Genomic DNA, 25,856 nt, shown 5'->3' with positions numbered 1-25,856 from the left:
AAAATTAAAACAGATGATTATATCAAAAAGTTAGAATATACTTCTAACTTTTCTGTGTGTATTTGGAAGGTTACAATAGAGTCATGGAATTATAATAAGGAAACTTCTTCTAGATAAAATTTATTGCATAATTTATATCAGGAGTTTAGTGTGGTGACAAATATTAATGTTTGTGGTACTCATAGAAAAAAATGAAGTATGCTTTTTAAGATGGCATAGTAACTAAATGAAATAACAATTTCAGATAATACTAATTTATGTCAGGGTAGTACTTTAAATACTACTGTGCCTGGATGGAGTAGGAGCAAGCTATTACTGCCTCACTCCAATGACACCATTTAGGCGATCTTACTAACACTGAATGGTGACAGGAGTCCAGCGAGCACTTTTCTTTATCCTTGTGGGATGGAGGAGGGGGTGCCCTGTTATCTCTCGCTAGGACTGGGAATCCAGGATCCCCAGGTTGTCTCCACTGATGAGGGTGAGGAGAATTATGGAGGGGCCTTGGTACTGCCACATGGTTATGGAGCATCAGACTGTCCTGGTGCAATGGCATTTCCTTATGGCCTGGCAAAAACAGATGTCTCCTTTTCATTTCATGTTGCCAGGTGTGAGCATGAGGCTGCAGTTTCTTATGTTGTGTTTAAATAAAGTAGTTTATCATTTAAAAGTTTTCCATCTATTATCTAAAAGCTCTGTCTTATTAGACTGCCCCCATTCTGATCTTTGACTACAAAGCAGGCTTTTCCTGGTGGTATTTTCTCTGCCTGTTGACATTCTTGGTTTCTATATAATCTGTTTAGGAATATGAAAGCCAAAATTAAAACCAGGAAAACTCACCACTGTGCCATTACTTGGGCCCTGAGTTCTCTAATCCATCTTCCTTCTTTTCTTTACATTTCTGTCTTATGTTTATTTAATACATTTTAAGATTTATTTCTACTATGTTTTCAGTTTTATAATTAGCTGGAGGAATAGGGAATCATTTATCTATCTCTTCTTCTTACCAGTCTGGATACATTTTAAAACTGCTTTAAGACTGACCATTTCTTTAGCACCCCACACTCCCACTCTGATTCATCATCCCTTATCTGCACTTCTGCAGTTGTTTTTTACACTGATACACTTCCAGAAATACTTATGAAGACTCACACTATTGTTCTGCAGCTGAAGCAACTGCATAAAAATCATGGTCCGATAATCCTATTGCAAATGGTTTTTCATGATACTTTGAATTATATCCCATTTCTTTATTGTGGATTATAAAGCTCTATATAACCTAATTCTATGTAACCTCTTTTCTCTTATTTCTCTTACCATTTTTTGTCCCATCTTAGTCCACATGGGAGTCTTGGAGTATTTTTATGCTACAAAAACACTACATCACTCAATATTCCCTCCGTTTTGTATTCTCTAATGCATTCCATTTGTTCTTTCTCCTGCAACACAACTTCCTTAGGTCTTGACACGGCTTATCTCCTCATTGAATTTATATCTCTGCTTATTCAAAATCTTCAGAGAGGCTTATTATCTGTCAGTCTGTCTAGAATAGTGCTACCATTTTGATAACTTCCTTTTGCCTTACCTTGTTTTAATTTGTAGTAAAAATAGTAAACCAACAATCATCAAATAAATATTACTTGAATTAAATTGTTACATAAGTAAACAAGATCACATGAAATAATACACTCATTGAAATGTTTATAATTTATGTTTTCCTATGGATTCTTTGAAAATTCCTTTCAAAATACCTGGTAGAAAAAAATATGCCTTGGTATGAGGCATATTATTTATATCTTTAAAAAATAGCATTCACATTTGCAAATATATAAACATTGGAAAAAAAACTGATTTCCTCTCCTTGAATTGGAAAGAACTGAGTTACTCTATACTAATTCAAATGAACTTTTCTATATTATTTTGTAATATTAGAAGTTTTTGCTTTATTCACTAATATGAAATTATAATTTGGAAATAAGGTAAGACTAGAAAATTTGTCTTTATGATTAAAAAGAAATGTCACCTCATCCCTGAGCCTCTGGATCAACAAGGCAATCTATCAGTTTTTAAATAGTCAGCATACAAGGAGTCATAGAACTGAACTGGACTCTTGAGCTCCATTTCCAATTTTGATTATGACTCACTGAATAACCTTGGGAAAGTCACTTAGCCTTCTGTGACCAAGTTACCTTGTTACAAAAAAGAAATAGAAACATTTAGCTCCCACAGGTGTTATGTCTAGTTATTCATATTTGAAGATGTTTTTCAAAGATCTGCACACACTTGTACATGTTATAAATAGCTATTTGAACTATTACACCAAAGTCAACACACAATTCAGAAAATTTGCCCTTGATTCATATGTTCATCATCTAAAAAGTTGTAAGTTATTTCTATTGATCCTCTAAGGAAAAAGTTGGATTACTTTCTAAAATCACTGTCAAATATTGCAACCAGGAAAAATAAACTATTTTAAATTAAACACAAATACCCTGTTATGTTACTATTCTGACTTTTAAATTTGTAATATTTATTGTATGATCCTTTAATTACAAATATCCTCAAAATCATTTACCAAATATTCTCTTAAAATATTTTAATTGCATTCATTTTTTACTGGTTTATGAAAAATTGTCATCTGTCATACATATTACCAGAAGTAGAAGATATGTAGATGAATGGCTCACAACCTGCATGCAACAATATGGGGTAAAAAAAATCTAAACAAAAGAACATCACATTTGAACTCTATTAAAAAACAAAAAAAGCAAAGCACACATGACATCTGCTTTGGACTACGTTTGTCTGGCACAGAATATGTTTACGTCTTTGAAACATTGGTAGGTTTTTTCTTGTAAATGCATATCTAGTTTTCAAAATAGTTCTTTTCTCTAAATATTTAAAAAACATCCTCATAAAACATATCTCCTTGTTTGGCAAAATCAATTTCCTATTAGCTCCTTCAAGTAGATATATCTGATCCCCCTATGCCCCTTCATCCTGATAAGTCATTTTCATTCAACCAAATTTTCAATTGACTTCTTCAAAACAAATTTTTTTTGTTAATTTGTTATTTTGTAACTTCTTTCTCTAAGATGCAAAGGGTACCTAATGTTGAATCTCCTTTGGATACCATGATACATTGGTTAGAAAGATTTTAGTTTTCAAAGAAACAAGCACTGTAGAACATGGAAGCTTTGGATACAACCAGTAAAACCAGAAAAGAACTGAAAATATTTCTTGTGCTTGTCATAAGATAAAATACCTTGAAAAATAAGATGGGGAGTGCAATGAGAGAGAGGACTGCACTCCCCATCTTATTTTATGTTAACAGCTTTCCTCCACCATTACCTTCAACTACCATGTTTTGCTTCCTTTGGGCCCAGAGTAATGGAGCCAGCCATCTATGAATTAAGATCTCTAAGACTGTGAGCACCAAATAAACCTTTCTTCTTTTATTTTTTGTAGTTGCAGCCCCTTTCTCCACATAAACGTCTTAAATGGGCTTCTCCAAAAACCTTCACTGTGGCTGATTTTGGAACTATCAGCAAAATAGTCTCTGCAAAAGACTTCAATGTAGATAAACTTCCTATTTTCCTGCTGCCCTGTTTTACTTGGCCACTGGCTGGGAAGATATCAGCACTCCAGGTGCTTGACACCCCCTTACTAGTTTTTTTTTCAAACATATTCAGTATAATAGTTTGTAGAAATGTGCAAACTAGGCCTCTGACCTTGAGCTAGGCTTCACAGAGATGTCTACATTTTTAAGATAAGTTACGAACTGGGCCCCATGGCAACAACTGGCAGGGGGAGAAAAGAAAGGGGAGAAGAAGCTCTCCCCTTCTCAGGTGTTATCCTTGAAGGGCTAACTTGCACAAAAACAGTGAAAGAAAAAGCTGCTTTTATGTGAACTTCTGCAGACTGTGAAATTCTGAGCCCCTCCCCTTACATGCTGGGCAGAAAACTCTGAAACTACCTGAATTCGGGGTTCAGGAGATTGATTGATTACATCAAACTGTGCCCTCTGAACCTGGCTGCAGCTAAATGAAACTGTTTCCTGCTATCTTTGCTGCCTTGCCTCATTTGTCCCTACAACATCTTGTTCTTGTCAAGTACTTTGGTCACAGCAACACAAAGCTAAATAACACATAAATTTGTACCAAGGAGTGGGGTCCTTACTGTGACTAATGTGACCATGTGGATTAGCTTTATAATGCTGTAAACAGAGCTTAAAGGCTGATTCTGGTGGAAGTTCAGAAAACCACAATGCCATCCAAAATGAAGACTGTGCTCATGAGGTTTTAAAAGGGAAAACACACTGTATTGGGAATTGCACAAGAAGCCATTCAAGTTATATTCTGACAAAACAAACAAACAAACAAAACACTTTGTTTACATTTTGCCCATATCCTGAGACTTTCTTTGAGGTTGAATCTAAAGATGATATAATATATAATCTGGTAAAGGAGATTTGAAGGCAGTATAGCATTCCATCAGTGGCATAATTTTTTCTGACAGCATTTACAGATTTACTATGGGAATCAGGAGCAGAAAACAGAGATAATGAATTTTTTTAAATTTGCAGTTTTGCCAGAAAAGTGCAAATTTTGGGTCAAGTAGCATAATTTCTTGTTGAAGATATTGCAGCCCCTAAAGAGATGCTAAGAACTTCACAGAGAGACAATAAGAAAGACTGCTTGAGGACATCTCAGGAATTTGCAAGACCACACCCATTGCAGATTGCAGGGTATAGGAAGGAAAATTCCTTTGAAAGGAGATGTGGGGGTACCCTGATTGCACAGTAGGGCCTAGGAAATTATTTTCACATGCTCAATCAAGCAGGCATTCAGAGACAATTGCAGACACCATACCAGGAAATCCAGGTGTTACATGAGCTAGTGGCAGAACTTGACTTCATCTTCATGGTTTTTGTTCTGTGTTAATGAAGCCTAGAGTTAAGGTATTGTGCAGGCTTCCACTGTGATTCCAAAGGAAGGCCTGGGAGACTAGGAAAAGTATTGCAGGGTTGGAATCCCTGTGGCTGCCTCTGAGAGAGCAATGCATGAAGCTGTGAAGGCTAAGACAAATCTGGAATAGAGAAGTTAAGGGATGTAATAACATGGATTTTTTGCTGAGAAAAACTGCTAACTGCAGAGAAGCCAGGCTAAAAAAGAACACAATTGCCCTCCAACCAGCAAAACCAAAGAAGCAGGTCTGCCCAAGTCTTTTGGAAATCATATCTTGATACCATGTGCCCCGGTTACAAAACTGTTTTTGCCCAGGTAGATTTAGGTCTTGCTTTTGCCCCTTCCTTCTTTGCATGACCCCATTACTTCATTCTGGAATAAACACTTACTCTGTGCCATTATATATTGGATATATATTATTTGTCTAATTTTTACAGGGCCTCATAGCCAAGAATTTGCCTTGAGTCTCAGATGTGCTTTTGGACTCAAACTTTTGGACAATGTTAGAACCATTATGTCCATGGGATTCTTGTAGATGAACAAAATGTATTTTGCACTGTGAGATTTGGGGGAGGCAGAATGTTATGGTTGGGATATGAGGTATCTTCCCAAAACTCCTGTTAATGCAGGAATATTCCAGGATGAAATAACTCAATTTTGAGAGCGTAGCCTAATTAGTCCATTAGAGTATGAATAAACTGGGTGGTAACTGTAGGCAGGTGGGGCATGGCTGGAGGAGGTGTGTTGCTGTGGATGTGTCCTGGAAGGGTTGATCTTCCCAGTGGCCTACTTTTCAACTCTCTGCTTCCTGATTTAATGAGGTGAGCAGATATCTTATGTCTTGCTATTCAGCCATGATGTTTTGTCTCACTTTGGGTCCAAAGCAGTGAAGCTGATTTGAAACCATGGTTTGAAACCATGAGCCCCAAATACAGTTTCTTTCTAAGTTGCTCTTGTTGGTAATTTTGTTCACAATGATGTAAAACTGACTGACATACTGTATGGCTTGAAGTTGGTCTACATCATGTGTATAGTTTTTTTTTTAAATTTTTTATTCCTGGCTTCTTGAATATTGAAGGCAAAGTGCTTAGTATTTACAATAACTAAACAACAATTTATACTTTAGAAAAATGTATTATTTTCTATTATTTAATTTTAAATTTCTCACTACATTTCTTTCTACAGCAAAACTCATTTTGTGGATATAGAAATTTTCGATAAATAGGCATCATAGTGCTTATTGATAAAACCAGGTGTGCTAAATGTAATTGAATCTAACCACATTTTCCCCCTGTTTTAAGTCCTTCTACTTACATTTTAAAATATGTAGATGACAATTTATCAGATTTGGAAGTTCTTAGCATTCACTAATTGACCTTGGTCAAAATTACTAATTAAAACATTAACAAGCCCTTTAATCAGCACACAAATAAATTTCAGCCCTTCACTTGTGCTTTTTTTTTTAATCTGGGGAAGGGCATAATTATTATCACCATAAACTTGAGTATTTATTATTTATTACATATGCACATATGCCATGGTCTATAAACTTAACATTATTTGTACAGATCTAATGATTCACAATATGCTTTTTTTTATACAGAGTGCATTACCCCATTTTAATTTTAAAAAACAAACTTAGAAGCCAACAGGAAGTTCATCTCCATTATAGATATGAGAAAAATAAGACCAAGATAAATGATCTTCTGTTCAAAGAACCTGAAGTTAGAAGTTAAAATTTAATATTGTTAAAATTTGTTTTGTCATAAACAAACAAAAAATCTTACTTTTATTCCTCTGATAGAACATAAGTACTGACAACAATGCTTTTATCCCAAGACACATATGAAACTGAAAAATATTAAATGGGGAAAAAAGGTGAGGAATAAATATGATTAATATATAATTTATTTGGAAAGTAGAGTTTCAAAAACTAATTTTTAAGAATGTGAAATACAGAATTAAAACTATAAACAATCAATTTTCTGTCTTGATTTTTTTACTGTAAAAATACTCTTACCTATTATTACTCTTTTAAATTAACTACATGAAACAACAATAAAAAAAAGAAAGAAAAAATGGCTCCTAATTTTATCATTTGACTTTAGTAATAGAATCCACCCAAAGTTCAAAATTAATTTTTTGATGCACTTTATGTTATCAATAGAAAACTTTTTGATTGAAACTAACTCATGTTAACATAAAATATCCACATGATTCTGGTGCCTTCTTCCATCTGTAAGAAACCAGTCCATAAAATTCTCTAGAAATCAGTTGCACTCTATATTAAAATTTTATCTATAGAGTTAAAGTTTTATAAAGTTTAAGCTTATAAAATATTAAAATGAAGGTTGAGGTTTTGATATGTTCAGTTAAAGGAAAGGAATTGAAGCTTTTCCTTTTACAGAAAAAATTCAATATATGTCAGAAATTCCCAGAAGGATAATGGAAACTGACTAATTTCCCTTTTATGTGTCATAGCTTATATTTTAAGACTCAGTTGAAATATTATTCTGGCCATTTACTACACTGATTTGGAATACTAATTTATTCATTATATCTCTTCTTAATTATGGTGTAGCAAACCTCCACTTCTCTAGTTTATGCGACAATCTAAAAATATTCTTCATGGTCAAAATATAATATCAACCTGGTAATTTTTACTGATCAAAACATATATAAAACATGTCTTAATGAGGGAGATTTAACAGTATTTTTTATCATAGGATTGACAACATCTGAGTGTCATTTTACTACTTTGGAATTGTTTTTATATGTGTGAACTAATTTGTGGTAATAATTGTTGTCCCTGAGAAACTGGCGCTCTTACTTTCCATAACTGATTGTAGTAGATAAACCCAGCTCTTTCTCTAACATCATACTTACACCTTTAAGGAGAAATTAGCAGTTGTGAGTATAAAGAGGTAAGTTGGGCTCCAATGCTATCCAAGTATGATCTGAGTATAAAATGTGTAAGTAGGAAAGATGTAAGATAAGAAAGTCTATTTCACAGATTTTTAAAAAAACAAGTGTGTGGTGTTGAGTGTTAGAATGTTTCATCAAATAATTTTTGAGTTATTTCCTCATGCAAAACTTGGGGGCCTGATAATGTATATCTATACATACATATAGAGATTTTGCAGCATTTCATTTAATTATAATTAGTGGTACTAGGCTTTTTATATACACAAAACTTAAGAAGATAACTATTTTATAGTACATCTCCTTTCTATTTCATACTTACAAATAAAAATAAATGATAGTTGATGGTATCCATCAGTCATAATTATCTTTTCCTCATCAGGTTTTACTTATGATGGGAGAAAATCTGAGTGTTACTTTACAGTTCTTTATACAAAGTGTTACACATTATTTGATTCTTCTTTTTATTTAACTTTGGAAAATTCAGCACAACAGATACTGAAAAACACAATAAAGAATCATGTGGACATTTCTTGTTAAAAGCAAGGATTTTATGATAACAATTATGAATCCAAGTTATTTCAATAAAAATAATTTTACTACATTGACATTGGCTAAAGGAGATAGACACATACATTGAAATATTTAAATGTAGATAGTGGGGTACATGGTAAAGCTGTTTATGAGAAATTACTCAGATTAGTTTAGTAGGTGATTTGATGATTCTGGTGTCCTTTCTGTCTTTGATTCAGGATTGTATGATGACGCTATGGAGTGTCTGCTTATTTGTTCTACTAACATTTCAGAAATGACTGTTGATTGTTAAGAAAATACATTACATCTAAATCTGTTTATTTGTGGGCTGAAAAAATCCTGATTTAAGTAATGGATGGAAAAGTATTTTTCCATCTTTAATTTTGTAGAAAGTTGATTTTTCAAATTCTATTAAATTATATTTCATAGACAAATTTTAGTCATAAATGTGAGGAATGTTTCAATATTTGATAAAACCAGATATTTTTCTTATTTATGTTTGATCTCTGCTTTCCTAGCAACTCTATATGACATTGAAGTTCAATCCAGTTCAAGCAGCAAAAACTCTGATGCACAGAAGATCTTTGCTCAATCAACAATGAAATTCAAAGTTAATGAAGCCACAATGAAATATGAGTTTTGTCTGTGATTGATATAGTATATTTAGCATCACTCTTTAAAGGATACAAATTATTCCCTAGCCATGAACATCTAGATAAAACACTTCTTTTTCCCTATGAGAACTAGCAAGAAAAAAAGGTCTAATTCTGCAAAATATTTAAGTTATTTTCAACATCTCTCCACTATTTGTAGGATGTGTCTGACCTAGGGAGGGACCTTCTGAAATGGCAGCTAACCTGGTAAGAACATAACTTTAATATATTTTATCTTCTATTTTCCAAGTTTAGCAAAAATCATTATCAAACACAAAGCTTCCAAAATTTGAAGGTATTAGTCAATATTTGATTTTAATAAATATTGTATTAAAATTTTTCATGATCCTAGATGCATGATTACATATTTTAAGGTAACACGTTAATATATTTAAATAATTTATTTGATAATATATAGTAATATAAACTATTAAATGTGTTTTAAAATAATCACTTTTAAATTTTCTCTTAAAAAAAGAAAATCTCATACTATTTTATACTCTAAAATATTAACTTCACTTCAACATCACTGGTGGTGGGAGAGGTAAAGCACTACTCTTTAATAAAGTGATTACAAAAAGATGAATAAGGTACCGTGCTTGATTACCATGAAAATATTCTTTAAAGAAAAAAAGAGCTAACTACATAATTAAGAGTTATGTACACATAAAAGAAAGTAAAGTACCGAATAAAATATTCAAAGTAGACAGACTGTTAGCTTATATTTGAGAAAAATATAGAGAAGCTATGTGTACAGGTAAAATTTCACTGCAGTCTTGATCAAAAATGTAGAATTAAAGTATAAGATGTGAGATCAAAAGAATATAGAGAGGATAGCAGTTTTCATGAATAAAACATGGAATGAGTTATTTTCTTATAAGTCTTCTCCAGTAATTGAGAGTCTTAGTTTTGTGCAATTTTAAATATATAGTGGTTAATTCAAGACATAAAAGATAGGTGAGAGCCAGACCAGGAAAACATTAAATGCAGCATTATGAAATTTAATCCTTATTGTGTAAGCAATGGGAGACACTGAAAGATTTGAAAAAGAGAAAATAAAATGTATTTAGAAATTAATTCACAGAATTTTTCCAAGGGTTTATTTTAGCAGGGAGACTTTAAAGACTGGGGAATTAAATAGAATGCTACTTTGAAAGTCTACTTAAAACAACGGATTATAAAAAGAAAAACAGAGATTGTAGAAACATTTGAGAGACAAAAGAACTTAAAGACAAAAAAAGAAATTAAGATAGTGAGTGTATCCAGTATTTAAGAGGAGAATTGCTGCAAGAGAAATCAAATAAAATTTTTATTAGCTGGTAGGAAGAGTGGAGTCAAATGAAAATTCTCTTCTTCATTGAAATAAAATTAAAATATAATAAACTGCACATATTCAAAATAAAAAAAAAGAACTTAAAGACAGATGTAGAAAACAAGGAATTTCAATAAAGAATTCTACAAGGTATTGCATTAGCCATAATTTTAGAGTCAGTATTGGCTATTAGAAATCTATTATTCCCAACTGTTCCTAAGATTGCTGCATCACTAAAGAGTAGAGCTTTTTACATTTTCCTTACAAGTTAGCTTTTTCAGGAATAAGAAAATCATATTATGATTTCGTGGATTACTACCCTGACCTGCCTATTTTGCCTTAGTATCCCATATGGAACCCTTCCACCTACTTATTTTCCCCTGCCTTAGTCATAAGGGCAAAATCTCAGCTTCTCTGTATGCTGCTTCCTGGACATGTATGTAACAAACTTAGTATGGCCTTTGGTGATGTGATGTACGTGACATGTCCTGGAGAACAATAAGCATTAAAAACTTACTTTGAATATCATTATTTTCTCTGTATCCTTATTCAATCACCTCTATAAATTATGATCCACATACAATACTAGTTTGTGAAATATAGGAAATCTGGGAAAACAAATATGATCTGAACAGGTTCAGGTGAAAGAGTTGGGGAAGAAAATTCATTGACATTTATTATATGTCACTGTCACTTCACTACGCTAATTACTGTACTCATGTCATATTCTTTACAGTCAGTGAGAATGGTGTGAGTGAATAATGAGATAGGCATTATTATCTCCATTTTATGTTGAAGAAAAAAACATATCAGAAAAGAGAATTTACCTATCATGATAAATCTTAACAACAGAATACTTAACACTGTAAATAAATACATGTTTGTTTTGAGCATTAATGTGATGTAAGTTCAGTGTGTATTATTTTGTGTCTGGGTTTTTCCTCAAAGTTATGTCTGTGAAATTAAGCTTTTGTTGTGGTTTGGATTTAAAAATGTCCCCCAAAGAGCTCGTGTGTTAGGCAATGTAGCAGTTTTCAGAGGTGAAAAGAATTTAATACAGAACTGTAACCTGATCAGTCTACTAGTCCACTAGATGGATTAAAATACTGAGTGAACTACTGGATGGTAAGTGTAGGCATGGAATGAACTTCTGAAACCATGAGCCCCAAATATACTTTTTCTCTTCTAAGTTTTTCATGTCAGCTCTTTTGGTCAGTGACATACAGACTAATACATCCTTGTTGCATATAGCAATAGTTCAATTTTTATTGGTTGGTCTATAATTTACTTTAAATGTAGTGTGAAACAAAGGTAAACATACTGAATCTTATTTGCATAGATAACCACCTTTACTAGCATTATCTGTTAAAAAGATCATTTCCCCCATGGAATTTAAGTGGTGATTTTGTCATATATCAAATAACTGTATATGTATAGTCTGCTTCTATTGCAATTAATTATTCACCTATCTGAACACCAATAACACAATATTTTAATTACTTTAGCTTTATGGTATGTTTGACATTTGTAGAATAATTCTTTATGACTTTTTAAACTGTTTTGAAACCTTAATACTTCCTCAAAATTATAGAGTCATCTTAACAACTTCTACCCAAAATAGATGGGGTTTTAATGGAATATGATTCAATCAGTATATAATTTAGGAAGAATTGTTCTCTTCGAAACATTAACTCTTATATTCCTGAAAATGGTATATTCTTTATTCACTTAGGATTTTTTTAACCAATTTTTCTTATAGTAATTATCATAATTTTCAGTGTAGATTTTTAAATACATTTTAAAATTATATTTCAATTCATTTTAAATTTCTGTTGTGGTTTAGATATGTGTTATCCCCAGAAGGTCACATGCGAGAAATGCTGGAAATTTCAGAGGTGAAATGTTTAGATTAAGCAAGGTACAACATAATCAATAGATAAATCCACTGATAAGGATTAACTTCTAGGTAATTATAGGCAGGTAGTGTTTAGATAGAGGAAGTAGGTCACTTAGGGTGTCTTTGGGGTTTATATTTTGTTAATGTAGAACAAAGTGTACTCTCTCTCTTTTTCTCTGTCCTTTCTTTCTCTCTGTCTATATATATATATATATGTGTGTGTGTGTGTGTGTGTGTGTGTGTGTGTGTGTGTGTATCTGCTTCCTGACTTTCATATACTGAACTGCTTTCCTCCATCATGCACTTTCTCCATGCTGCTTTCCCACATCTTGGGCCCAGAGTTATGCAGTCAGCCAGCTTTGGACTGCATGTCTGAAACCATGAACCAAAATAAACTTTTCTCCTATGTTGTTCTTGTCAGGTATATTGGTGAAAGTGATGCAAACACTGGCTAAAATAATTTCTACTATATTATATTTTACAGATGTTATTTTCTGATAGTTCATTTTAATGTGGAAATTAGAGGAAAAATAGCTTTACATAGTGATTTTGCATCTGGAAACATTATTGAGTTAATTTATTAATTTAGATCAATCAGATAAGTTTAGTTTTTCTGCTGCAGTTGTTGTGGCTTAATTTTCTTTCTTGGTCATTTCATTTTGTTTTTTTCTGGTATGTTTCATACATTTTATTGAAGACAGATAATGTATGTAAAAGTTGTAGAGATTCTTTTATCTTTCTCCTAAGAGGATTTAATATTATTTTGGTGAGAAGATGACATGAGAGGGCCTTTTTTTCAAGTCAGGAAAGTTTTATTGCACTCAGCACCTACCCATTGACTATAGTAACAGAGAAGTCATAGTTATAAGTCCAGAGTTATGTTTTTGGCTGTACTTTGTACAAAACCCATTTTTTTCCAATTATTTACCTGATATATTCTAAGTTTTCTGTTTCTAGTAGTTTCTTTAAAGCTTGCCTCATTGGAGTCACTGCCAAGGCACGAACAGTGAGTGGATTAATCAATGATTTTTTTTTTTAATCAATGATTTTTAAAAAAAATTATTTTCTTAGGTGTCAAAGGATATTTATTTTTATTTATTTGTATGTAGTGCGGAGAATCTAACCTAGTGATTCACACATGCTAGGCAAGGGCTCTACCACCAAGCCACAACCCCCGCCCAGTGATTTTTTTTTTTATTTTTTATTTTTTTAGGAGAAAAAAATGTGGGCAGAATGTCAGGCTCGCTGCTCTTTGTTTCCCTTCTACTTAATAACTTATTAGATCTTCAAGTCATGGCTGGGTTGGCAGCCCTAAGTCAAGCCTAAGACAAGTTTTCTGTTCATAGTGTTACCACAGCCTCCAATTCATTGCTGTTGCTTAGTATCCATGCCCTTGCCCTGTGAATTTTCAAAAGGACTTCAAAGTAAAAGATAGTTACAAATCTAAGGGTTATGTCAATTCTCCTTCCTCCACTCCAAAGTCTTTCATTCCCATATCCTTAGCATCTTGTTTTATCTATTAGTTTGTGTGTTCATTTTTAAAAAAATTTTTTTCATTCACAGTGGGAGGAGTGTGTGGTTCTAGCTATTATGTCACAGTCAAAAGCATAATTGTGTGTTGTTTTAAACATAATAAATTTGAATGATAACAGAAAATCCAAACAGAACTCTCTTGCACTAACGAGAAATTTTGAGATAAAAATAAACATTTTAAATTTGAGATTTAGCCATCTGAATTGAACACTATAAACTATTAGAATGAATTAGATGTGAAAGTAAAATGAAGTTTCTCCAAATATTTATCTTACATTCAAACTGTTAATTAAATTATTTTTGATGCATAAAATATAGTGAATTAGATATCCAGATGAAAACTTCTCAATAGAATATAAAAAACTTATTTCCACTATTCTTTTTAAATTCTTCTTAAAGTAAACTACAAATATGCAGATTCATTTAGTGCAAAATACAGTAAAATGAGTACAAATGAATAAGTTGATGACTGAGTAAATATGGCATCTATCCATATGTATCTTATCAGAACTTATATTTGCTTAGTTTATTAGTAATGCTTTTTAAGCATACTATTATCAGTTTCAATAATCTCATCTCACTTCACATTTCTGTAACAGAAATATATCTAGTTATCTTAATATGATTAATTTTATTTAAGAAAATAAAAACTTAAAACATTAAAACATCTGCTTTTTCAGTTATCAACTTTTTCATGTTCAAAGGAATATGACGTGTTCCTTTATCTTCCTTTTACCTTAATAAGCAATTTTATTTTGTCTTCTAAAACTTTTGTTTTCAATTTGACTTTCCCGATCACTTTATAGTTGCCTTGTTGTGATACTTGGCTGACCATTCAACCTTGCAAATCAATTTCCTCTGAATACAACTCAGCTTTAATTCGACAATGATTCCCCACCATCACCTAAAACTCTAAATATCGATCTATCTCTGCTTCTGTTTAGGAGAGTATTGTGGGTGGAATGTGGAAGATCCTAAGGGATAAAAGATTTTCCTGTATTCCAATAGTATGTTTTTCTAAGAGTGATTTTTGTTTCAAGCAGTTACTCCACAGACTGCACTAATTACAATTGCATAATTTTTACTTGTATGAAGGAAAAATCTTATGTTCTTTATCAAAACTGGAAAAAACAGCTTTTACAGAGCTTAGCATTCACTAAAACTTTATTAGCATCAATTGTCTTTTAATTTAATAACTATAAATTTAAAATTTTAATGTAATAACTATAACTAAAGAACTCTTATGCATTTGTCACTTTTCCTCATGCTCTCCATTAAACATGCATCTGATTATTCAAAATAACAACCTATTGCGCATGATGACAATTCTCAAATTTTAACTCACTGAATAGCATACCATCATTACAGAACTTAAGTAAAATAATATTTGGTGTTTGAAAAATTTGTGATTTTATAAAATTTTGTCACTTTACCATTTAATTCCAAAAAATTCCAAAAAATAAAAAAGATCATTGTCCGAATAATATTTATTTCATTCTAATTATTCTAAAAGCATATGAAAATGTTCAGTACTTCATTGCATAATAGTGTGTTCTTGCAAACTGTCTCACACTGACTGACTACTTCATTGCATTTGAAATACTGCCTTGGAGAATTCATTGTGAAAATTTCAAGTTTCCACTTAGACTATATTTATAGAGGTGCTTATGCAATGGAAGAGTTTCTTTTTCTTCCTAAGGTCTGAGTCATTCTTAAACTCAGCAAGAACCCCTAAAACTGAAACTACGAAATGGCTTTTTTTTTTTCAGGAAAACATCCACTGGAGTGTTAATCTCCTAATCATAGATTATAAAATAATACTAATTCTGAGAATTGATTATCAAGCTTTCCTTAGAGACTGACTAATGCACCTGGAAATAGACTGATCAGAGCAACAATTTGTGAGGACTAATTAACCAGCATGGAAACAACATCAGCGAAACATCAAGCATTTATTTTGACCATTCGTAGTCAGAAAACTTGATAGAGATCTCAGATTAAAAAAAAAAAAAGTTCAAGTCAAAGAGAATAATTTGTTTTACAAGTATTATTTACACCACATGAACATTTAAAATATGTTAAATTTCCTGAATAAAAGTGAGAACAGGAAAATCAGTAAAAGTACTTGTATACTAATATCATCAGATACATAGTTAAGTTGAGGATCATGTTAGATGGTCTTTTCATAGGTGAATAGTAAATGGTGTGTTGCTTCTTCTCAGAAATGTTATAACTTATTGTTCAGAAGTTTTTTTCTAGGCATTGTCCCCAACCTACAAGTTATGATATTCCTTATAGTATTTCTTATGGTTGTACTGTTTCATATTTTCAGGTGGTTGATTAGTATTTATTTAACTGAAAGTTTTACAAGATGAGTGACCATTCCATGTCATTATAGTTGTAGTGTTTAAAACAGTGTCTGGTAGAGTGAATGTACCTTGAACACATAAATAAATGTAAAAATGATTAACTTAGCCACCTATCAATGTAGTGCATGAAGGATATACCTAACCATTCTTGATTTAGTTATAAAGCATGGTGAGAGAAATTAACTCCTAAAATATTTCTCCTTGACACTGTTGCTGAGCCCTGAATTAAGTCTACAGATTGACAAATTTTGACTAATGTTTATGTGTGAAACCACTATCCCAACTTACAATTTATTTCCACCATTAAAGAAAATTTTCTGGTACACTTTTGCAGTCAAGTCTACTTCCTACCCAACCACTAGATCAGGTGAAGATTGTTCTTATTTCTATCATCATAAGTTTACTTTTGTAATTAAAAGACTTTATATGAATAGAGTTATACAGAATATATATCCTTAATATCCAGCTTATTTTGTTCAGCATATTTCAAAAATTCATTTATATTGCTGGTATAAAATTTCATTATATAGGGCTGGGGATATAGCTCAGTTAGAGTGCTTGCCTTGCATCCACAAGGCCCTGGGTTGAATCCCCAGCACCACATAAACACACACAAAATTATTATATAAACATTTCAGTTTTTTATAAAATTACCCATTCCTTTGTTGAATTGTTTGCAGATTTTTGCCATTTTAAACACAGCTACTGACTTCCTGGTTCTTGTCTAACACACTTGGAATTCTAACCACCAGATTATCAAGCCTATGTCATTGATGTCATTAGGCATCTCTGAATATAAATTTTATGAATGTTCTCACACGAATAGGGAATAGGGGAAATAGCCATTACAAAATTCATTTGGAAAGATAAGAGGCCAAGAATAGCCAAAGCAATTCTTAGCAAGAAAAAACCAAAGTAGGAGGCCTCATAATACCAGACCTTAAATTATTCTATAGAACAAAACAGTGTGTATTGGCATCGAAACAGGCAAGAAGACACAGAGACAAATGCACATGAATACAGTTACCTCATATAAGACAAAGGTGTCAAAAACATACATTGGAGAAAAGGTAACCCTTTTTAGTAAATAGTTTTGGGAAAATTGGAAATACACATGTAGTAGAATGAAATTTACTTCTTATTTCTCACCCTGCACAAAACTCAACGCAAAGTGGATCAAAGATCTAGGAAGTAGATTAGAATCCCTTAACCTGCTAGAAGAAAATGTAGGCCCAACACTCTAATATACCAACTCATGAAATGACTCCTAAAATGCAATAAATAAAATTAAAAATTTAATAAATGGGATGGCTTGAATTAAAAAGCTTTCTCATAACACAGAACAGACAGCCCACAGAACTGGAGAAAATCTTTGCCACTGCACCTCATATAAGGTGTTAATTTCCAGGATATACAAAGATTTCAAAAAACTTAACATTAAAAAAAAAAGTCCACAAATAATCCAGTCAATAAATGGCAAAGGAACTAAACCGACACTTCTCAAAAGAGGAAATATGAACGGTCAACAAATATATGAAAAAAATGTTCAACATCTTTAGCAATTTGAGAAATGCAAATTAAAACTACACCAAGATTTTATCTCACTCCAGTCTGGATGGCAACTATCAAGAATACAAGCAAAAATAAATTTGGTGAGGATTTGGGAAAAAGTGTCCACTCATACATTGTTTTGGGGACTGCAAATTGGTGCAACCATTCGGGAAAGTTGTATGAAGACTCCTCAAAAAACTAGGAATGGAATCACCATTTGACCCAATTATCTCACTCCTCAGTATATATCCAAAGGACTTAAAAGCAGCACACTACAGTGATTCAGCCACATCAATGTTTATATCTGCACAATTCACAATAGCCAAGCTACATAGCCAAACTAGATGTCCATCAACAAATTAATAGATAAAGAAGAATGACTTTATGACATGTGTCAGTAAATGGATGGATCTGGAGACTATATCTTAAACTATGCTAAGTTCAATAAGCCAATTTCCCAAAACCATAGGTTGAATATTTTCTCTGATACATGGAAGGTTACTCACAATAAGAGAGAAGGTGGTTTAAAAAAGAAAGAAAGAAAAAATAAAGAAGTTTAGTGGAATATATAAAAGGGAAGGAAGGGAAGGAAGGGGTAGATGGGAAAAGGAAAGAGTGAAATGAATCTGACATGACTTTCCTATGTACATATATAAATATACCACAATGAATCTCACTATTGTGTACATCTACAAGAAATTAATTTGAAAATGATAGAAGGACCAGTCGAGGGAAGGGAAAATGGAAAGAGGCTAGGGAAGAGGAAGGAGAGGTATTGGTGACTGAATAAGAACAGGAAATATTCCATACTTCTATAATTATGTCAAAATGGATTCTACTATCATTTATAACTAAAAAGATCCAATACATTAATTTTTTTTAAAAAAAGAGTCAATGACTGAATGCTGGAATGCTTGCTTATTCCTACTATAATGGGTGACATGGAAGCACTATTCCTGTATCTAATTTTATCTTTCATTAACACTGGGAAGGAAATACACCCTGCAGCAGCAATTACTCTTCAAAATAAAATCTTGACGATAGTGGAAAGTTTTAGTGAACAAAACATTTTCTCTTAGATATTATACTTTAAATCCATTTGTGTTGAGACAAGAAATTTTTCACAGAGGACTAACTCAAACCTATGAAAACCAGATCTTTTACAGATTCACTTTAATTTCGGAAACAGTGCCTTTGTTCAATGATATCTGAATATCAGTTGATGTAAGGACTTAGCAGGTGGATAAGCAGATGGTAGTCAGAATTCCCAGGTTTATTACTAACAGTCATTGCTTCATCAAAACCAAGATAAAGCAAAAAATATTTAAAAGAGAAGGCTAAGCATATATCAACTCCTATTATGGAGACTAGAGAGCTAAATTTTGATTATTTGGGGGAAATTAAAGCATTAACTGAAGACATTGATAGATATTTCTATCAATTTGATCTGACAAAAATGTTTTTTAAACTACAGACTATAGCATAATCATTCAAAATAAACAGTAATTAACTGAACTAAATCAAGCAACACAAGGGTTTGCAAATTTACCCTGTGGTTTACCAGCTGTGCTTTTTACTATCTGTGCTGTGAATTTACACTCATGCTTTGAGTTCTCAAGAGGTGGTAGAAAATTGAAGCACATTTCAGAAGCATATTAAGCATGAATAAAATTACTAATTTAGTAACACTAAATCATATGGCAATGGGAGATTCATTTAAAGAAAATCATTACGGAGCAAGTTTAACAAGCCCCTTCATTGGACACCTAGTATACCCCAGGAACAATGTGAAGCTGGGGAATGTGGATTTAAATAAATCATCACAAATAGAATGAAATATGAAGGTAGAATAAAAATTTTGATGAGTGGTTGAAATTCACTTTACTGACTTACTAAACCAAAGAAATGAGCAGAATTTCTTTACATATACATTAAGCACAGGTTTATAATCAGAAGCACGGGTTTTTTAATAAGCTATCATAGGTTTTGTACCTGAGCTTATAATCCTTCCTTGGAAATGAGAAGAATTTGTTCCAGATCCTGATAATGCTGGAGAAGTTTCCTCTAATTTTCTTCTTCATGTCATAAGGGATAGGTCTTACAAAGCACTTGTCTCAGTTGGAATTATAATAGGTACTTTACTTAAAATATTACCTATGCTGAATTCTTAGATTCCTATTGGTAGCGACAGTACATGTTAGACCTCTGATGAAAGTGACCAAATTATATCATAATGGAATGAAAATAATGATTTTATATAACAACCCTTAAATACTAATTTGCCAATCCACCTACCTAGGCATGCTTTTCCTTGTTTATTATTATATTTTTTGGTTACAAAAGCACAGTTTTGATGTTTTAAATACAAAGCAATCATTATCATGTGTATAATACATGTTTGCACTCAGTAATTCACTGGAGCTATATCATAAAAAAAAAGCAAGTTAATGCCCTCATAGTTTCCACAAGACTGAGTTTTATAACTGGTTCAACTGGACAAATTTGTTGTAGCATGATCATGCAAATGGCCATAGTATAATACTTCAATCTCTACATAGACAACACAGTCTTAGAAATAAGGAAAATTGTCTATACATTTTGATATTATACTTAAGAAAAATAAAAACAAATTACCCTACAGCCAATATATGCAATGTGTTGAACTAATAACATTATCTCATTTAATTTTCCCAACACTTTGTGAGGCAGGTACAATTTTTTCTCTGTGTATATTATTTTTATTTTATATTATGATTTAGTTTGTAGGTAAATTATTAATGCTATAAGAAGGTGAAAGACTTGCTAAATGTCATACTGAAACTAAATAGTTACACAGGAACTTGACCCTCATTGAGGGTAAACCTATGAAGAATTAGGAGTGAGTCTGGAATCCATTTTACCCCCTTCATAGGCTGTGGTCCAAATACAGGCAAATCATTCAAGTGAAATTGCTTTGTACAGGATGGAAGAAGGCAGGTAATGGTAAGGCAGAGTGAAGAGATGTCAGAATCCTACATGAAATGGTCTTAATGTAGCTTGGACTCCATAGCTCTTTGAAATGGATTGAAATAATTAAAAAGTAGAATTTTCCAAGACCTTCAGAACGCAGAATCGGCACTGGAGCCAACAAAAACAGTCTGCCACTATTAACTTCTACTGCAATCATTTCAATGCTCTGATAAAACGACTAATCAGTGGTGTAAAATTTTACCCAAACCTGGAAGGATGTACAGAAGTAATAGGAAGCCACAATTGTTACAAAAATGAAATCTCGTATGAAGGAAATTTTCAGAAACACTGGCAATTCTGTGCAGATAAACCAACTCTCTTGAATATGTAAACAATCTCAGGTACATTAATGATCATTACTTGCCAGCCATCATTGTGGGGAAATGGGATACAGGTTTAATTTTTCTAATAACTCAATAAAAATGACTGGGTTCATTTTCCTAATGATAAGGCCAGTGCATGTCAAGACACCCAGTTATCATATGAATTCTAAGCTAATTTTAATTTTATTTTAATTTAAATTCTAAGTATTATCACATAATTAATTATGATTTATGAGATTTGTTTCAAATTATTCTTTTCATATTATTTCAGTTAATATTAGAACATGTTTTAAAAGTAACAGAAAGTCTTATTAAATATTGTACTACAATTCCTTGGTAATTGAGAGATATTTTATTCAGGATCCCCTATAGTTACTAAATTCATGGATGCTCAAGGCCCTTTATATAAGATGACATTGCATAGCATATGTCCTAAAAACATTCTCCTATATCTTTCAAATGATCTTGAGATTGCTTATATCACCTAAAACAATGTAAGGAGTTGTTATAGTGTATGACTCTAGGAATAGTGATAAAAAACAGTAGATATGCGATTTTTAAATTGAATCTGTGGATATGGAACCCACCAATATGCAGGACTGATTGCATAAAATTTGTATTTATAGACTTGTATCTGTCACAGAGTTATGTTTTCAATAGTATATTATGTTCCCTTTCAAACATTTATTTAGTCATGGTAAACCATGTGTTGTCACTAAGGATTTGAACTTTGGTTGTAGGATATAAGTGCAAAAATAATTTTAAATTTTATGTATAGTGACATTAATAAATAAAGTATAATGATTTTATTAGAATAATTAAGGTCCTATAGAAAATCACATATTGGATATAACTAAATGCTTTTAATTATTTGTCTTTGAATAGTGGCATATATTTGAATTTTAGACTCCAAGTTAAGTTTCACAAATATTTCATCATCTTCTAAGAACTTCCAGCTTTATATTTTGTATGCAGTAAGTGTGTATATGCAATCATGCATAAAAAATGTACCTTTTTTGTTAAATAGAGATGATATTTCTGTTCACATATAAAAGAACTTAATAGCATATGGCTTTATTTAAAATCTTATGTAAAAGTTTAGTAATACCTTCATGTAATAAATTGTCTTGTTTGCTATTACTATCAGTCTTTATTCCAAATAAAAATAATCAGCATATAATTTAACTTTACAACTCAGTTTTCAAAATCTTCTAGAGGCCCAGTCTCAGGGGCTACCCACACTTTCTTAAGTTTTAATTCCAGGATCCCTACCAGTTTCTTACTATGAATATCTAAGTAAAACCTTTTCCTGCTTGTAGCACAGAAAGAGGCAAATAAGTAGCTACATAAAGAGTTTTGCAGAGCTCTCTGTTCTCATTAACAGGGCCTGAGCTTAATGGAATCTATAAAACTATTTTACCAGAATCTAGCTTACTCAGATATTATCAAAACCTAACTGACTTGAGAGAGGTGAAATATGGAGCCCTGTTGAGAGCCACAGCCGAAGGGGCCCCAGCAAACTTTCAGACTGCCAGCTGATGATTGGCTCACAGCGCTCCAGCAACATCTAGCTGATTGGCTCCTCTGCGGTGATGCTCATTGGGCTGTTTCCCTGCCCTTTCAGACCATGGAGCTGCTCATTGGGGGACTTTTTTGGCTCCGCCCACGCAACCCAGCCAATCGGCCTCAAGAGCAGGAGGATTGTGGGAGGTGCAGAGGCTTGTGGTTGTGAGAGAGGCTTGTGGTTGTGAGAGAGGCTTGTGGGACGCTGGTAGTGGCAGTTGGGCTCTGAGGGTTTTTCCTGAGGAGCGGTTTTGTTTGGCGTGTGTGGTTCTAAAAATAAAGTTCGTTTCCTTTTGACAAGTGGCTCCTGAATTGTGCCCAGCCAGACTGCGGCAGAGCCCAAGTTCACAGATTGGTATCTAATCAGAGGAAAACAGAACGTTTCCAAATCTCCCCAACTCTGTAACTACATAAATAATGCTCCTGTAAAATAAATTGGTATCACGGTTTAAAAAAAAAAAAAAAGCCTTAGATTGTATTTGGAGTCTTCAGAGACACCCAGACCATAAGGAAAACAAAAACCAGGGCATCAGAAGAGATTTTAAGCTCTGACACTTTAGCTACAGCAAACAGTAAACATATTCTAACTTCTAACCAGGTAAATATAAAACCTCAAATTCTTTCATCTTTTGTTTGGTAAATCATGTACGGCTTTCAACCAAAATTTTAAAGTCATGCTGAAAAGGCCAAACAACAACAAAACAAACAGACTAAAACATAGTCTTAAAGAAAGCAAGCAAGTAAACATCATTACCAGTATCAAAAATGGCAAAGAACTTGGCATTATCAGACTGAAAATTTAAAAGTTCTTTAATTGGAAAAATGGGCAACACTGAAGAACAGATGGTAAATGTAAACAAAGAGATGGAAACTCTAAGGAAGAATCAAAAGGGAATGCTAGAAATAAAAAAATATTCTAACAAAAAACGAAAAATTATTTTGATGAGCTCAGCAATAGACTGGACATGCACTAGGAAAGGGGAAAGAAATCATTGAGTATGTGGCAGTAGACTTCTAAACTGAAACAAATAAGAGAATGAGATACCTGAAACAGAATATCCAAGAACTGTTAAATAATAACAAAAGATGAAGCATATGGACAAACACCAGAAGGAAAAGAATTAAAGATAATAACTGAAGAAGAAATAGTTGAATAATCATGACTGAAAGTTTTCTGAAAATAATCTGAAAGAAGATGAAAGGCAGGATAAATTTTTAAAAATTCTACACATAAGCATATGACTCGAATTAAAACTTCAGAAGAATCAAAGAGAGAAAACTTGAAAAGACCCAGGAAAGAAAGGAAAACTCCATGCCTATAGATAAAAAAATAATAATAATAAAAATAAGAATTACATTGGATGTTTATTCAGAAGAGAAGTAAAATATCTAAAATGTTAAAAAAAATCACTAACTCAGAATCCTATAACTACACATGATTATCTAAACTTGAAGGAATAAAATTATTCTTACACAAACAAAATATAGAGGGGATTTGTTATCAGTAGACCTGGATCCACATAAAAATAAATAAACAAAATAAAGGTGTTGTGTCCGCCTATAACTTAAAAACATATATAAAATATAGAATAAAAAAAGAAACATTAAATGAACTCATTCAGAGAGAAAGAAAATATGATAGGTCATTATTTTATATATGCATAAAGAAAGAACACTGAAGAAAGAAAAAAGGTAAAATAAGAATTTTTATTTTTCTTATCGTTAATTGATCTAACTAGTAATAGCTTGATCTAAATAATAATAGCAACAATGTATTTGATGGTTGTAGCTCATGAATAAGTGAATTGAATGGCACCCATGGAATAAATCTTGGTAAGGAAGAACTATGAATACTTTGTTATAAGGCTTGCACTACCTATGAAGCAATGTAATGCTATTGGATAGGTGATGTGGATTACTTATAAATGCCTCCTGAATATTCTAAGACAACAATTACACTTTTAAAAATGTTTAATTACTATCCTAACAGAGGAGAGACTAAAAACACATAAAATGTCAATTAATATCAGGGAGGGCACCAAAAGAATTGAACACAATACAATGAACAAGGACAACACACATTAAACAGCTACAAATGTGGTGGCTACGAAGGCAAATATTGATAATTACTTTAGTTGAGAATAGTTTAAATGCATCGAATAAAACACAGAGATCCTTAGAGTTAAAAAACAACAACCATAATCTGTTTTTTTAAAATGTAATTAAACTGGAAGTAAAAAGTAAATGAAGGGAAAAGATAATACCAGGCTAACATTTATCAAATGAAATCTAGAGTAGGTGCAATAGTTTCTGCAAAGTGAACGTCAGAGTGGTGAGCATTAAAAAGGATAAATATAAGCATTAAATGATGATAAAAAGTCAGTTCTAAAAGAAGACATAATATTTTGGGGTATGTTTATTGCTACCAAAAATGTCAACATATGTGAAGCACAAACTGGTAGAATTACAAAGAGAAGTGGTGAATCCACAATGTTGGAGACTTCAACAACCCTCTGAAAGAAATGGACAGATATACCAGGAAGAAAATCAGTAAGGGTATAGTCAAACTGTATGTGACTCTCAATTAACTGCATCTAATTGACATTTATACAGCAAATATTCAAACAATAGCAGAATACACATTATGCTCAAGATCATATGGAACATCCACTAAGTTAGATGAAAATTTGGGCCATAAAACTCATCTTGATATGACAGTTTTTAAACACTCAGAAACTAGGAACAATAAAGCAAATTAATGTAAAAGATGAATAAGAAAAGAAATAAAAAATGGGAGAAGAATCAATACAATAGAAATCCAGAAAATAACACAGAAAATCAAAGAAACCAAAAGTTATTTCTTTTTAAAGATTAAAAAGATTGATTGGATTCTGTCCCAGGCTAAACAAGACAAAATAAAAGCAAACACAAATTATTAGTATCAAAAATAATGTAGGAGCTATCACTACTGATCTCATGGACATTAATAGCACAATTAAAGAATATTATAAACAACTCTAGGCTCACAGATTTGATAGCTGGGATGAAACCAATTTCTTGAAAGGCATTATTTGCAAACTCACACAAGAAGTAAATGATCAAAATAGCCCTTATAGAAATTTAATAAAAGTAACATTCTAAAGGAGAAAACACAATCCCAGGATGCTTTCACTGATTAATTCTACCAAATGCATAAGGAAGAAATTATGATAGCTTTCCACAA

At 32.2% G+C, this 25,856-nt stretch overlaps 1 protein-coding gene across 1 annotated transcript in view; it reads right to left on the bottom strand.

Moving 5' to 3' along the window:
* The window catches only part of Klhl1 (kelch like family member 1), a 370,801-nt gene that overhangs the window by 314,388 nt on the left and 30,557 nt on the right, over positions 1-25,856 (bottom strand). The window lies entirely within an intron of this gene.

This window comes from Marmota marmota, unplaced genomic scaffold (genome assembly GCF_001458135.2).
Source record: "Marmota marmota marmota unplaced genomic scaffold, marMar, whole genome shotgun sequence".
NCBI classification, from domain to species: domain Eukaryota; kingdom Metazoa; phylum Chordata; class Mammalia; order Rodentia; family Sciuridae; genus Marmota; species Marmota marmota.
Note: the sequence above shows the minus strand (reverse complement) of the source record. Positions and strands in the feature narration are given on the sequence as shown.